Source organism: Macaca thibetana, chromosome 6, assembly GCF_024542745.1.
Source record: "Macaca thibetana thibetana isolate TM-01 chromosome 6, ASM2454274v1, whole genome shotgun sequence".
In the NCBI taxonomy this organism is placed as follows: domain Eukaryota; kingdom Metazoa; phylum Chordata; class Mammalia; order Primates; family Cercopithecidae; genus Macaca; species Macaca thibetana.
In genome coordinates this window covers 118094690-118111794 of record NC_065583.1, presented here as the reverse complement: position 1 = coordinate 118111794, position 17105 = coordinate 118094690, and positions in this window count along the sequence as shown.

The following is a 17105-nucleotide window of genomic DNA, read 5'->3' as shown; positions in this document are numbered from 1 at the left end:
ACATTAGTAAATCACTAGCTATATAGGACCTTCCATCTGTATTTAATTAGTCAAAAAGTGGGTTATGGAATGGAGATTGCTTTACCTTCAATAAATCAAACAAAAAAGTATTAAAAATGATAGATTCATACTTTTTTTTTCTCCTCATGAAATCAACGACAATGAACAAAGTGACTCTTCTGTATCTGTTAAGAAGTCGATTGCTTTTAATGCATGTCAGGTAATCCTAAAAACAAATTCCACCAACCTTTGTGGGAAATATCAGACAAATGCTCTCCACGAATATAAAGAAGCATTTTCACAAAGAGCTGTGTGTACTTTGCACAACCACTGTAGGCTGCCTTCCAAGCAGGGCAGTGCTGACATGCCCCACCTGCTGTTTATTCTCCTCCCACACAAGCCTATATCAACAGCAATGACCTGAGAAGATCAGACAAGCCTCAGGACCCTTCAGAGCCATTCATTTGTTCATTAATTCACTCATTCACTCAAATCAAGTCTTCAGTAAACATTTAATATGCACAAGACACGAGGCTAGGCTCAGGATGTCATCTAGTCACAGGTTTGCAAAGTTTTGCATTTTTTTTCTTTCTTTGAACTACCATCAAGGACACAACACCTCTCTAGGGGGACTGTTCAACTTAGCATTGGAAATTGCAGTGTGGCTCTGCAGGCAAAGTAGATTACTAGTGATTAATAAAGATTACTAGAGTCTAAGGGGGTTCTAAGCTCTCATTTATTCCAGAATGACCCTGGGACCTCGATTTGAATATACGGATAAAGGGAGAAATGTTTTCTCTCTTAGGAGTAATAATGCCAAATTTCTAACAAAATTGATGACTAAATGTGAGGCAGGGGAAGCAGTATGATGTCGTGGAGGGAGCTGAGGAGCCCTGGGTTCACAGGCTGGCTCCAGACTTGAGCTACATACGCAGGGAAATCATTCAGCTTCTCTGTGCCTCAATTTGCTCATCCTTAAACCAGGGAGAACAATGCTGTCCTTGAAGGTTATTGTGATGATCAAGTAAGATACCATGAAAGAAGTGCTCGGCATAATGTCTGGCACATGGTAAAACCCAGATAGCACTGAATTAACAAACAAATGAATACAAGAGCAGCCTGTGTAGAAACCGAGTAATAAGGCTGAGCATCAGGAACTCCAAAGGTGAAAACACAGGGTGTCTTTTTCTTCTTATACTTGCTGTCTTTTCTCTCTGGCTTGTGCAAAGGTGGCCCAGGAGGGCCATGGGGGGAAAGATCCAGTGCTAGGATGGTGGTTAATGGTGGCTTTTCTGGATTACTGTGGACATATGGAACTAAGTGGAAGTGTTATCTGAACTGCTGACTCAAATAGGACAGTCCTAAGTCTACAGAAATTCTGGACTTTCAAATATTCTTCCTCACGGACACTTGTAATTACGCTGAAGCAATTGCCCTGCATTTTAGTTTGGAAACTGCAGTTGCTGTTCACTTGGATCTCTTGTGGAAACCAGGACCCTAAGATTTCTTCGAGTTGCTCAGTGAATTTGTCTAATCATATTATCACCTTACTCTCCCCGCTGCCTTGTGCATCTTCCCACTCTAGGAAATGATGTAGGGGTGGAGTGGGGTGGGGCATTACATCAGGTGCTCAGGCTCAGCCCGAGACAAAGAGCTTGGAGACATAACACCAGCTGTCTCTGAGGAACTTTCTCTCCAGCCTCTCCTCCCTCCCACATCACAATTTCACCTGCTCTGCTCCCAGGTATTTTGGGAGATGCCATAGAAGATCTTTTGTATATCTGTAAAAACTTCAAAAGTCAAAGTCATTTTTAAAATGATTTCAAGTTAATTACTTAATGCATTTTAGCTGCAGTTTACTGATCTATATAAAATGGGGCATAACACTTTTTACATTAGATGATGAAACAAGATAATGTAGGGAAAACACCAGTTGCAAACTACTTGCTAAAGAAATGTTCATTTTGATTCCCACAGTATCTCACACAACCTTCTGATCCTCAGTTCATTGTGTAGAATGAATCAACAGCCATGTGTTTCACAAGCGTAAGGCAAGTTAGAAAGAGATAGTGTCACTAATGAGTGAGACAGGAGAGCATCTACAGCCTTGGGCGTGGCCTGCAGGACTGCCACTGTGGGTAGGTTCCTACAGGGGGCATGTTTCCACCTCCATGGAGAGGATCCCAAGTGGGTCAGCAGGTTGAGCCATTTCCTGCTGCCAGTGTCCCTTGGGCACTGCCCTCTCCAGCTGACTCTATCCATAGGAGGGTGGGCATGGACTCTGACCATGGCCATCTCTTTCCCAACCTTCGACATGTCCCCAGCCTCAGGGTCAGGATACACAGAGTCTTTATCTACAGAGTAAACCTATTAAGAGTCTAGACTTCTTCAAACAACACATGAAAAATTCCAGCCATCAGAGAAACCCACGCCTGCAAGCCTATACTGTAGCCCCTAAATTAGGGTGCCAAGATGCAGGAAACCAGAGTCAAATTCCAAAACCTTGTGCTCCTTGGCTCAGGGCAGGGGGATGCTTGCCAGGAAGTGTGCATTCCGTTTCCCGAGCCATTCTGTCCTGCGCTGCAATTTATTCCCATTAAGTGGACAGACCCGTGTTCCCACCAATTCTCCATGCAGATGAGGACTTTGGAGTTATTAAGAAAAGAAGCTCAATTGTCCCCCCCGGCTTATCATTACTAACCAGGCAGAGGAAAGCTTCAGCCCACCATTGATTTAGATTAGCCCCTTCGTTTCAATATTATTAATTACCCAAGTTAGCATACAGCATGTCAACATCAAAACCCAACTTTTTTTTAAATTAACTGTTTCCTTTGCAGCTTTCTGGCCATACCTATTTTCTTTCGTGCCTCCAGAACCCACACATAAATGCCTTGCAGATATGGTTTCAACTGTCATCAAGCGAAGTTATTAGACTGGGGACCAACACAGGTCACTTCTTTCATGAGAGGCCACCAGGCTAATCTTTTGAGGTGACATTTCCATAATAACTTAACATTTGCCAAAGTTCTCCATTGCATTCTGTGTAAAGCAAACAGAAGGGTTAATTTAGTTCTCTAATCTCTTGTTATAAGCCTAATTATTTTACATGTCTTCATTTCATTAATGAATTGCTGCTTTTTACATGCAGCTCCTTCCCCATTGCTTTTGTTTAAACCTCCTGGTGGGAAGGGATAGATTAATTTTGTTGTGCCTTAATGAAACTGTATGCTACATTAGATTTAACCATTTGGCATGCACTGCCAACATCACCATTATGCATAATGAATTATTTTTTGTGACTCCCAAACTACTGTAGACCTTCAGTGTTCTCCTTCAGATATTGTGACAATGCAACTGGCAGGCATACAACACCACACTCAGTCATTGTGCCTGGTGTCTCAGGAAACTGCCTTGTGGCTTTTTCCTTTCTGTCACCTGCATGGGAGCATCTAGATTTCTGCTTGCCATGGGGAACCCGGATATCCAGTTGATGTCCAGCGAGTATCTCAAATGAAACCAGCAAATCGGTATCGAGTTTTGAAGACAAAGCATTGTGGTAGGCACCTTAAGGCAGGCCAAAACGTTGTTTGGTCTTTGTCTTCACATCTTAGAATAGTAATCCTTCATTGTTGCTCCTCTGTCTGCAGGGCATCTGGGGTCGGGCAGGTCTAAACCAGGCTTGGCTCTGCTTTAGGCTGCAATGGACGGGGCAGCTCTGGTCCTCATGTCCCCATTTCCCTCCTTCTTCTCATAGTGTTGGTAAAAGCTTAGGAGGGTGGGTGGAAAGATACATGCAAGGCCTTCTAAGGTCTAGGCTGGGAACTGACATTTTACCTATTTATTTTTGGCCAAAGCAAGTTACATGGCCATGTCCAAAGTCAAGAGGCTGAGAAGTCTTCTCCCCGATGAAGAGGCCAGGCAAGGATGTAGTTGCAGGAATTGGCAAATGATTGAGCCCAATTCAATTGTTTATGTTTCTAAAGGTTGGCTGGGTTCTGTGTTGTGGCCATCCCCAAATTTTCAAAGCTGAAGCCATTTAATCTCACAATTAAGGTTGATCCCAGCCTAGGCTTGGGAACACATCTTGTTCCTAGGCAGGGGATCAACCGAAAGATCTCAAGCTAAAACTCTGTGGCTCGTCACTGAGTTAACCCTGATCCAATTAGTCTGGAACCAAGTCCTGTGTGAGTCCCAGCTGCTCTGGTAACTGCATTTCGTGTTCCTGAACTTGGCTTTCCCAGATATCTGCTGCCAGATCTGCCCTAACATGCTGGTTAATGAGTCATCTCCTTGGATTCCTAAGTTGCTCTGTTGTCAGACCTTTTCTGAATTGACTTTGTAAACATTTGATCTTAAAATCACCACTACTTGTTCCTTGCCTGGCTGCCCTTTCAGAACACAGCCACAGTCCCAGAAGGATCTCCAGATTCAGGACTGACAACACCCACTGTTTTCCCTGCTACTAGAATGTGGCTTTTCTGTATCCTGGGATTTTTGTTGAACCTACGGTCCTGGCCTCCCTCACTACTCTGAGGTCTGGCTCTCAGACTGAAAATCCAGCCAGCAGTGGGGGCCAGTCAATATCAAAGGCAAAGCAGAGAATGTTGCATTCCCTTAGCTCAAAGAAAAGTGGGCATCATGAACCGGGGCAGGCTGGGGCAATTTGCTTGAAGGCAAAAATGATGAGGCACCAAAGGGGAGAGAGATATTCAATGAAATGGTAGCTCATCTGAAATTGTGTTATCATCCAGGTTAAGTGGCAAACATGGCCACTAAGACAACAAGCTACAAATTCTACCTTGTGGTGCTGGGAAGAGTCTTGAGGACACATGTGCTGGTTCTTCAGCATCACTGTGGACATTTTCCAGGGTGAGAGGCTGCTGTGCCGTCCCATGGACAGCATGGCTGTCTCCTGACTCAGGGCATTTATTTAACCTTGCTGCTGCCTCTACTGAAAACACAGTTCCCCCTCAGATTTTCATGGCTGGTTCCCTCACCTCTTTCAGATCCGTATTCAAATATCACCTTTGCAGAGATGCCTTTCCTGACTTCCTTACTTGCTACTGCTACTCACCAGCCATCGTTCAATAAGCTGCCATTGTTCCCTGCTTTATTTCTCATCCAGAGAACTCACAACCATCTTACACACTGTGCATTTTCCCTTTTGTTTTGTTGATTGTTTGGCTCCCTTTACTAGAAGAGATGCTCCATAATTGTCTGTTTTGGTTTATCTGTCTCTTTGCCCTTAGAACATATAACAGGTGCTCAATAATATTTGCTGGATGAAGGAAGTAAGGAAGGAAGGACAGAAGGAGTGACAGGCTGGCCAGGGTGGCTGGGGACAGGGACAGGCAGAGAGATAAAGTCTTGATGTTTAGATGCATGGAGATGCACAAAGTCACATACAGGACTCCAACGAGGTCAGCCCAGGAGCTCAGAGGCACTGCTGGTCTTGGATGTCCTCCTCTCTGCTGGCTTCTCATCCTCAGTCAATCAAGCATGCTCAAGTTTCTCCAATTCTTGATCCAGAGCTGTCCTTAGGTTCTCTCCTCCTCCCCACCTCATCTGAGACTCTTGAAAGCATTGCCCAAGTCCTTTGTTTCCACTTGCTCACCTCCCACACACTTTGAATCAAGCCCCAGTCCAGGTCTATCCGCTGTAGGTCTCCCTGCAGGGACCTCAAGCTTGACAGTTCCAAACCAAACTGAATATTTTCCATGCCCTCATTTAGTGACCATCCCCCTCACTCCAACCCCTGCATTCACAGGCTTGGTTGATGACACAGCATCTGTTTGGATACCGAGCTAGGATGCTGAGCAACCTCTTTTACCTCCCAAAGATTTATTGACTCCACCTACTTGTTTCACTCTTTCCACGACTGCTGCTCACATCCTCATCATATCTTAATGGGCAATAGGGTCCTAACCAGTTCCCTGCTTCACATCCTCACCAGCCTTGTCCACCTGCACTTCCCCTCACCTCTGGGACAACGTCCAAACTCATTAACATGGCATAGAAAGCCCAGTGTATTCTGATTCTCCAGCCTCATCTCTCTTTCCTGCTCTCATGCTGGATTTTCCCTAGGCCTTTGCACAAGCAGCCCCTCTGCCAGGGGGGCCTTCCCTACTCTCATTTGTCCTTTAAGATTCAGCTTGTGTCATTATAATGTTGTCCATATTGCAAAGTACATGTTCTGATGCATATTCACTTTTTAAAAGCTTTATCTTCAATCTGATCAATAATGTCTAGGAAAAAAATGGACTTGAAATTTTTTCCTGATACATAATAAATGTATAGTTATTAAAATTAAAGTATTTATTTATACCCCCATGAAGATCACGTTGTATACTGCCACAATTACCCCCACCTTTTTGAACCAGTGAACTAGGCCATCTGGCTGTTTAAAATCACTGAGCTGGAGAGGGCTAGAGATTCTGTCTTTGGCAAGATCACTGCTTGAGTGGCTTGATATATAAGTGGTTAACACTTATTGAGCTCTTCCTACATTAAAGACACTGTTTTACACACCCTAAATGTATTCACTCATTTAATTCTCATAATAACTCTATGAAATGGGTCAAAAATAATCTCTATCTTACAGAAAATAATATTGAGACTCAAAGAGGTTCATTAACTTGCCCAGTTTACGCAGCTACTAAGAGATGGACCCAGTATTCAAACTCAACCATTTGACTACAGTCTATGCCCTTACCCTATTAATATAATATTATCTCTATGAGGTTTTACTGTTCTAATATCCTGCAGGTGAGACTGTCCTAAGCTCCCAGACTTTGTGGCAGTGGAGCCTGTTCTTGTTGTGGGAAGGAAGGATGGTTGGTTTGAAGGCTGGCAGGTTACCCAGAAAAGGTGGCATTCCTCTTGGAAATCAGCAGCTTGGCTTTCTGTGATTCTCTAGACTTGGTTGAAGAAGTTCCTTGTGGCAGGAGCCAAGTTTGTCTCATTTTGACAGAATCCCCAGCTGTTGACTTTTTCTGCTATCCCGTGCATTTTTTCATCTCCAGAGATATCCTGAACTTTCCAGCTCTAAGCAAGAAAGCTTGGAACCAAATCACCCAATGTCTTCCTAAAACTCACAGGCCCAACCCCAGTTGAACATAGCAGAGGCCTCTGTACTACAGAAGGACTTCAAGGTCAAGTGCCAAGGTTCCTGCTTCATGGTATCTACATTTTACTTGCCCTTATCTTTAAAACAAAACAAAGTCCTAGCTTGAATCATCTCTGCACCTGATTGTCTGGGAGTTTTATGGAACCTGTGCATATTAATTAAACAGCTCATGCCTGTCACATGCCTGTCACGTTTGCTGGGAGCCTGTTTGTCACAGCTTTTGAAATGACACAGCCCAGATGCTATCGACCAGCTCAGTGTCTCTCAGAGAAACCCATGCTCAACTATATCCCCGTGGGTAGTAAACAGGATGGATGCCCCATCTCCTGATAAAATATTATCTGCAAATGTATAACTGAAAAGGAATTACCACCAATATTCTTTTAATTGGAAATATCTTTCTTTCTCCTAAGCAGATTCGTGCAAGTTCTTTCCTGCAGAAGCCATCTGCAGAAAAGGAACATGTGTGTGAAATTCAGCCTGTTTAATCTGTCCCTGTAATCAGCTTCCCCAAGCTGAATGCTGAGTCTATAGAAGTTGCAAGAGCAGGCTGCTTTTCTGCTCATTCCTGCTTGAGACTTGCTTGACCGGCCCAGACCCTTCTTCCTAATCTTAGCAATGGGACTCCTTGAAAAGCCAGCATTTTCTACCCCAAGTGAGATCTTCCATCAAAATCAGACGCCCTAGAAAAATAGAGCTTAGACGAAGCAGCTTTTCTGATCCCATTATTGATAAGCTCTTAGAGCTCATCAATGAAAATTAGAACTTGTTAATCCTGTACATTTCCCCCCTTGATTTTTAATTACAGAAGAAAGAAGTAATGGATAAGTTCTGGGGCTGCAGAGACACTGAGGCTGTCAAGAGAAAATTAAATTTACAGTCAGAGAGTTTTGTTTTCTCAAGTGTCCTTGTAAAATGCAAAAGAGGCTCCTGGCATCACCAAGGCAATTCAACTGGTTTCCTAAACTGGCAGGGTTTTCCTCGAAGAAGCCCTCCTTCGTTTGCCAAGAGAGTGTATTAATGACAAGGACTGGACCTAAAGGGAACTCATTCAGAAGAAAACTGCATTAAAAGAACATTAAGGGCGATGTTTTAAAGTCTGATTTAAACTCATGAAAGCAAGGAGATTTATTGTCGAAGCCAAATCGCCGCGCTGACGCGCCTTGCCTGGTAATGCATTCTGATTGGAGCACAGGGGATTGAATCTGTACAAAAACATCGTTCACTGTGGCCCAGGAGCTCCAGCTGGGGGAGATGGGAGATAGCTACAGGGGGATATGAGCTGGGGACAGGCACGTTTCTGAAAGCAGATGGGCTAACATCCCACAGGGACCAACTCACCAGGGAAGTAGGAGAAGGGCACTGCCAGCTGAGGTCAGCCTTAACATTAGCAGACAGCTTAGCAGCCTTTGAGCTACCCAGCATAGGCCTGGGGCTTCTGGGGAGATACTCCGTGGGAAACTGGAGGTTCAGCAGGAGGTCCCAACCCCTCTCCTCTGAATCTCCAGTCCCTCCTGCAAATCTTCTATTTGGTAGCCCCTCCCGCAAGCACATCGACTCCACAACAGAGTAGCTACTCCTCCTACTCCAACCGACCGCTCTATCTCACTTGACCGTACTCTGTGTTAGAGTAACACAGTGCAGGTCTCTACCTGTGCTGCAGTCCTGGACTCCAGCCAAAAAGCCAGCTGCTTGCCATCTTGCAAGTCAAGATCTGATTTCTAGATTAGAGATGTTAGTACCAGTGTTGGCAAGGCATAATGGAGTCACTCTGGAAAAATCAAAGAATGCAGCTTCAAGCGTTTGGTCCAGATCTGCTCCCCTCCTAGTGCAGCAGCATTGCCAGGGTATTTGTCACCTCTCCCAATGCAATTAATGTAGTTCAGCCTGCCATAGCATCATGTTCTATTCTGAGTAGCAACAACCCCTGCAGTATAGTTTAGTACTTTTTGCACCAGGCCTTGAAACTGATCCAATTTCATGCTTTTCTTGGTGTCCCAGTGCCTGGACAGATGTCCATTTCCCGGTGTCTCTGGGACTCGCAGAATCTTACGGGTTCTTTATCATGTATGGACATAGGGTTATCTATTCAAATGGTTGAATTTGGACAGCCAAGGGACAGTAAGGATGTGCATACAGGGTAATCCCTCACCAGAAGCGGAGGGGCTGAGAGCATCACATGGAGGGAGACACAAGTCTTCGGTGAAAGTAAATCCAGGAGTTTGAGACCAGGAGAGCCCCCTGGAGTAAGGGTGCAAATGAGATCCATAGAACAGAGTGGGCAGGAGGATCAAAGGTCCAGGTGATTACACAAGGGCTGTGCGTGCCTACTTATTCATATATTGAGTGCTTCACAATGTCACTGAGAAAGAAGCCATGCAAACAAACAAGTACAGTAAGATTTGATACAAAACATAATAGAAGAATGTGCAAACTATAAGCAGAAACAGCTGGGAAGAGGGTTGGGGAGGGCTTTCCAGAGGAGGTGGCAACTGAGTTGGATTTTGAAAGGAAAGTACGTTTGCCAAAAGGGGAAAGGGGGGTAGGGAGTGGGGGTTGGACGAGGTAAAGCTCAGAGCATGGCCTAAGTGGGAATGTGGTCAGTTACCTTGGGCAGGTGGGGAGGGATTACGGAAAACAAGACTGGAAATGTAGTTGGAGTTGTCATCACAGAGGTTCTCTGGGTCATGCTAAGAAACATTAACTCTCTCGTACAGTTAAAACAAAATCATTGAATAATTTTACAGTCAGTCTGAGGTAGCTGAAAACTCAGAACTAATCATATTGCTACCCTGCTTGGGTTAAAGGGATGAGCCTAGAAGTGGGGCCCACATTAGTTTGGGGGGCTTGTGACTCTGATGAAGGCTATAGACTCCCCTCCTCCCACAGAAAACTGCTCATATGCTCAAAATTTTGCATGTAATTTCATGGGTTTCATGGACTCCCTAAAGCCCATCCATAAACCTCAGTTTATAAGCCCTCACTCTAAAGATATTTGTGGGAAATAATTTGTTCTCTACGGAGAATTTTATAGTTCTTAGGAGATGAGTGCTGTAGTATTTAAAGATGATGTGTCACAGTGTCTGAGACTCACTTTCAAATGGTTTGCAACACACTTTTGAGAGAGAGAGAGAGAGAGTATTAGGGAGAGAGAGAAAGGAAAGAGAAAGAAGAAGTAATTGAGACAAAATGTTAACAATTGATGAATCTAGGGACATAGTGTATGGGTGTTCATCACAATTTCTTTTTAACTTTTCTGTTCATTTGAAATTTTTAAAAATAAAAGCAAAGCAAAACAAAACCCTCAGTCAAGGCAGAAGTAGCAGGAATGAATATAAAGTGATGAATTTTATTCATTTATATTCTTTTGCCATATACTGTGTGAATACCTACTATAGTTGTTCAATATTTAGTTGGAACAATCAATAGGACTTAGTGCCTGACGAAAGGTGGATGGGGGAGATGATGGAGGAGGTGCAGTTAAGGAGCCCAAAGTGGCTGATGTAAATGACCAGGAGTTCAATTAACACAGACCTTCAAATTTACATAAAATATATAACTGTCTATTCAATATCATCTGTTCCATCCAGGCACTTAGGACTCCAATAACAGCACATACAAAATTCAAATGGCTTATCTGTGGCAAATAGAAATCCCAGTTGTCCAAATATAGCTGTCCCAGCTATTCCCCAAATTTCAAGGTCCCTCCCGCACCCCTCCTACCTCTGTAACACACATGTGCACCTGTAGAGGACTGGCCTTCTAGTGTTACCTTTGAACTCATCTTGAAAGAAAAGTAGTTTTCCAAGAGGGAGGCAGATTATAAGCTAAATCATCTCAGTTACCCTCCTCTGCCTTCTTTCATGGAAATGGGTTTGAGAATTGAAGGAAACTCTATCAAATAGAATCTTAGTTTCTTCTAGACTGAGTCTGTACCAGGGCTGTTTATTTACCTCCCTGGTTTAGGGGCTTTGTTACAGGTCAGGGGATGTAGGTGAAAGCCCAGGAATTCCCTTCTGGAGGTGTCTGAACTCAGGCACCTTCAAGGTTTGGCAGAAGCCCCCCAAGTCTTATTGTGGTTTCAATTGTAAACTATGTCCCAAGAACAGTTGTAGCTGATTCCCTAGTTTCCCAAAGGAAGATATGAAAATTGCTTTAACACGTTCTCTGTAGCAAGGCTATATTGTTGTTGCCATTCTCTCCTCCTCAACATCTCCATGGCTGACATGCATTGAGTGCTTTCTCTGTGCCGGGCATCTTGTGTCTTCTTTATATGCATGCTCATAACAGCCCTATTCATGCAGGGCAGGTGAACCCAAAATTGGGGCTTTGTCCAGGAGGGTTCTTGGCTTTGTTCAGGAAATAATGCAACGGCCAGCTGGTGGTGTTAGACAGCAATTTTTCTTGAAGCAGCAGTGCACAGCAGCAGCAGAGGTACAGCTCCTTGCAGAGTATGGCTACCCATTGACTGTATGCCCAGAGGAGCGGTTCAGGAGCAGTTCTGTAGTCATATTTATACCCACTTTTAATTTCATGTAAACTAAGGGGTGAGTTATTCAGACTTTTTTAGAAAAAGGATAATACTTCTGGGTCATTGCCATAGAAAGGGGCAATAACTTCCAGGTGTTGCCATAGCCATGGCAAGTTCACATGGTACTGGTGGGCATGTCTTACGGAGAGGTGCTTACCCCTTTTCCTTGTTTCAGCTAGTCTTCAATCTGGTCCAGAGTAAAGTCTCCCACCTCCAAAGTTGAGGTAGGAGACCCTCCTACTTCACTACAAGGAAGAGCCTATGATTATCTTTTTTTTCCAGTTAGGGAAACTGAAACCTAGAGCTCTTAAAGCAATTTGTCCAAGGTCACACCACCAGGATATGGGAGACTAGGCGCTGGGATCCACATGGGATTGACTCTGGAACTCAAGTGCTTACAAGTCCACACAAGCCATACTGGCTTGTTTCTAAGGGCCTCGGTCTGAAAACAATAAACACTGACATAGTGCTACTGTGTTTCAGGCTTTGTTCTAAGAACTTCACATATATAAATTCCATGAACTTTAAAACAACCCTATAGGGCAAACACTATTACTATCTACTTTTTAAGTAATAAATGGAGGCACAGATTGGCTAAGTAACTGGCTTTAGGAAAGAATTTTAACTTAGGCAGCTGGTTTTTACTTATTATGCAATATCACTATACTTAAAAGAAAAGCATTAGGGTGGGTGCAGTGGCTCACGCCTGTAATCCCAACACTCTGGGAGGCCAAGGCAGGTGGATCACCTGAGGTCAGGAGTTCAAGACTAACCTGGCCAATGTGGCAAAACCCCACCTCAACTAAAACTACAAAAATTACCCAGGCATGATGGCACATGCCTGGAGTCCCAGCTACTTGGGAGGCTGAGGCAGGAGAATCGCTTGAGCCCAGGAGGCAGAGGTTGCAGTGAGCTGAGATTGAGCCACTGCACTGCAACCTGGGTGACAGAGTGATACTCCGTCTCAAAACAACAACAACAACAACAACAAAAACCAGGAAGAAGCCTGGCCAACATGGTGAAACCCTGTCTCCACTAAAAACACAAAAAATTAGCCAGGTGTGGTGGGGGGGCGCCTATGATCCCAGCTACTTGGGAGGCTGAGGCAGGAGAATCACCTGAACCTGGGAAGTAGAGGTTGCAGTGAGCCAAGATTGTCCCACTGCAGTCCAGCCTGGGCAACAGAGTGAGGCTCTGTCAAAAAGTTAAAAAACAGAGAGAGAGAGAGAGAGAGTGAGAAGGAAGTAAGGGAAAAAAAAGGAAAGGAAAGGAAAGGAAAGAAAAGAAGAGAAAAGAAAAAAGAAAAAACAAAGGAAAGGAAAGGAAAAGAAAAGAAAAGAAGAAAAGGCATTGACATACACAGGTATGACTTTCAAAGAAGGATCTTTTCAGGAATGAAACACTCCTGGCGTGGACTATGTCCAGGGCACCTCGCCTGGCTCTGTCCCCTAAACTGAGCTCAACAGCAGAGAAAATCTGAATGATCATCATGGATGCATCCATTTGCAGGCGTCCTTGTTTCTGGAATCTCACACACTGTGAGACTGGATTTATGACTATTTATTGAACTATAGGAAGGGCTTAATTTTCAAGTGTGAATAATGTACAATTCAGAAGAAACATATTCATACTGGGAAAATCTAGTAAGATAATAAGGTTTTTTTTAAAAAAATAGCGTAAGTACTCTCAAAGTTAGAAAAGAGAAAGTTTCTTGCTATTTGCATTTATAATAGTTTGTCTTATCTGAAACGTAAAGCATTTTGGTTTAGTACCCTCCTTTGCCCCCACCATTAGTGAAAAAGAGAATCACTGATTTGTATATAAAGAAAGGAAATAAGGGAGAGAGGGAAGAAAGATAGGAGGAAGAAGTAAATGGAGAAAGGAAAATGAAGTAGTTTTTTCTGAGAGTGAACTATGACAGCATGGAAATGGGAATATAACTGAGCACCTAAAATTGTCTGCCCTTGTTGATTACACAAACAATTCCCTTTTGTTAAGTGATTATTTTTACCTTTATAGAAAATGTTTGTTTTAAGATTTGCAGTAAATGTAAGTCTTAGAATGGTATGTTCTAGGGTGACCTTCAGAATTTGTTTGCAACCAGTTTGACCAGGGCCCCAATCAAGTGACAGCAGAATTTTCCTTAGTATATAGAATTCAGGCAAACTCACAGGATCTTATCCTGGGATGTCATTAATCTGGAATTTTAAAATGAGACCAATGGGAAAATAATATAGCAACATATCACTTCTCTCAGATCATTTTTTTCTAGAATTTAAATAATCTAAAACATGTCAAGAACCAGGAAGGCTCAGCAAAAAGACCACTGAGTAGCTAAAAGTACATAGAAGAAAGTCTCCGTATCAAAGTTCACACACTTTGCTCATAGAAGAGTTTATAAGAGATAGTCTATGCCAGTGGTTTTGACTTTAAAACCACTCTTAATGTTTGCCTTGTTTTCATCAATCAGCAGACTGGAAACTGCAAATTGAAACTACAGGGGAAAGGATTACTACTGGAGATAGTACTCAGTGATAACAGCAAAAAGAGGCAAGAAAACAAAAGAGTAGGAAAAAAACAACAACCAGACAGTAACTCTAAACACACAAGGATCTGGGGTCATTGGGTGCAGGGGCAGATAGCCCTGCACATCGCAATCAACCGCCTACAGGGCACAGCATCATTACAATTACACATACTAATGACTGCACCACCAAGAAAAGATGAATTTGTGTTTTGGGTAGAAAAGAAAAATCGGACAAGGAGGAATGCAATGAACACAAAAATTTTATATACAAACCAATTAAGTCGTTTTCTTCTGCCATCACCACCGCCATCTACTATTAAACCAATTAAAATTAAAAACAACAGCCACTCTAGGTAATCCCTAAAAGAATGGCTTGTTATGTATAAACGCCTCTTAGAATACGAAATAGATAATGTTATTACTGTGTTTATCAGTATGTTCACATATAAACAAGAATAGATTGTTCCACAGAATAAAGGAAATGGTACCATCTATGAGAATGTTGATTTTCAGCGAATTAATAATAATAATGTAGTAAGAGGGAGACTACTGTATTTTCCAAAATTCCAGGGAGGCTGAACAATCCAATCACTTAGGTCAAGCTGCTCTCCACCTAGAAGCGGTTGGAAAGACTGGGCTGCACTTTCCATTCCCATTCCAGGGATGGGGCTGCCTGGGTCGTGAGTTGCAGGTCCGCAAGCCTCGACTTTTGGAAGACAGCGAGGTCTGGGGCGGGGGCGGGGCAACAAAATGACGGAAGGCTGCGAGGGACAAGACCCCTTCTCTCGTCATTTGTGAGTCTCTAATCAATTTAACAGATTCACAATATTCTTGTGGGAGGTTGGGATTTTTTTAGGTGTAGAAAATGGTTAAGGACTTGAGGTCTGTGTACTAGCTGGCTGGGCACTAAATTAACCTGAGACTCTTGGATTTAGAAGAATTGGAAGAAATCATTAGGAAATAAGGTTATGAATTTGCAGGAAATATAAGAATAAGTGAGGGGGCTTCAGAATTTGGGGCTTTGAACAAATTTACCTAAATCTCTGAGGAAACCCAAGAGAAATCTGGATTTCTCTGTCTCTCCTATGTGTGTTTGCATGTACATACTTACATTTTTTTAATGACTAACAGTTATTGTGTACCTACTGAGTAATGTGTTATGCTGAGTGGTTTCACATTCATGATATTATTTAATCCTTAAACCAACTTTTGTGAGGTAGGAAGTTATGACAATGAGGAAATTGATGCTCAGAGAGGTTAATTAACTTACCTAATGTAAAAGTCACACAGACAAAAAAAAAAAAAAAAAAGCAGTTATTATAAAATATTCATCATATCAAGCCCCACGTGAATTTTCACGCACTAGGAAAAGCTGTTCTTATTTTCAAGCCTACATTCCCTCAAACAGCCAGGATGTCTGTCTTCTGGTTGTCAAGTTACCAAACCTTGACAACAATGAAGGAGAATTTTAACGTTCCAAGATTTCAATAGATCTGGAGTTTCTGTGGGAAATTGAAGGCGCAGTTTCCATGCAGGACAAGGAGGACAGCCGTATCTTGTAGATTTAAGGCATTTACCGTGTATATGTGTTAGGAGTCGTTTTCTTCTGCTATCACCACCGCCAGAGATAAAGAATGAATGATACCGAGTTTGCAGGGCTGATATCCATCTGCAGCGGTATGCATTCCAGCCTCATAGGAATAAATACAAGGATGTGCTGATAATTACACCTTGATACACGACAGAGGATATAAAAATGCTTTCTCAATTTGTCTAGCACACGGTGAATAATAATATTGTCCGTGTGTTTATAGGAGGCAGAGTACTTAAAGCTCTATTGTTATTTCCACAGGAAAACAACTTTGAGAAAAGCATGTTTTCTGTGTTAACCCGGGAATGTATGTTTATCTGACAGTGCCTTGCTTGCCTTTTCTTTTCTAACCTGCATAAATTCCTTGAATTTAAATTCGACAGAGACACTCTACCTTCACTTTGAAATGAGAGAGCTGCACAGAATGTCAAACAGAGCCAGCGTTTCCTGACTTCTGACCCAGCTCAGGGTGTTTTTTTTTTTTTTTTTTTTTTTTTTTAACATGACTCAGACAGGCTCTTGGAGGCCTAGAGATAAAAGGCCCTATTAGAAGTGCAAAATATGACTATTATTACCTCCTTTAATAAGGCTTCTTGCCAATTTTTCAAATGACTAGAGTCTGTTTGCTAATTATTACTCCACAGTTTCTGCATTCATTTTCTTTCCCTGAAGGAGCCTGATTCCAATGAAGATGAAGGAAAAGTGCTAAAAAGTGTGTTTACTGCCATCTATGGGATGCAGCTGGGCTACCAGGACAGCGGAGCTCCTTCCCATGTAACACACGGGAAACTGCAGTTCCAAAGCCACGTAGAAAAGCTCATGCATTGCAAACACTCCACGTGAAAATACCACTGGAAAATCATTTGTTTAAATTTTTCCAGAAATATAAGTTCATATTGCTACTTTAGGGAATGATGGAGTGAATTTTCCTGTATTTAAGGCAATTATGTTTATAGTAACATGTCAGCCCATGGGCCCTACTCACAACTAGGGCTTCCAGTCTATGATTAATCTCAAATGTTCTAGCAGGAATACTAGAAGTAAAAATTCATTGGCTAGACCACTCTGAATATTCTGAAGAAGGTCAAGAACCAGAAAATAAAGTCTCCTGAGTGACCAAATAGATGTGTAAAGTATATGTGCTGTGGTCTATGAATTTGACTCATGAATCAGTCAAATTTCCAGTCTATTATAGCAAATTTTATTGTTTTAGTATCAGAAACTCTTAGTATCAGAGGCATCAAATTACAAGAAGAGGGCAGAGACTTTGAAAGACAGATGCTTAAGAGAATGAAGAAGTGATGGTGTATATCCTAAACCCTGGGGAGAG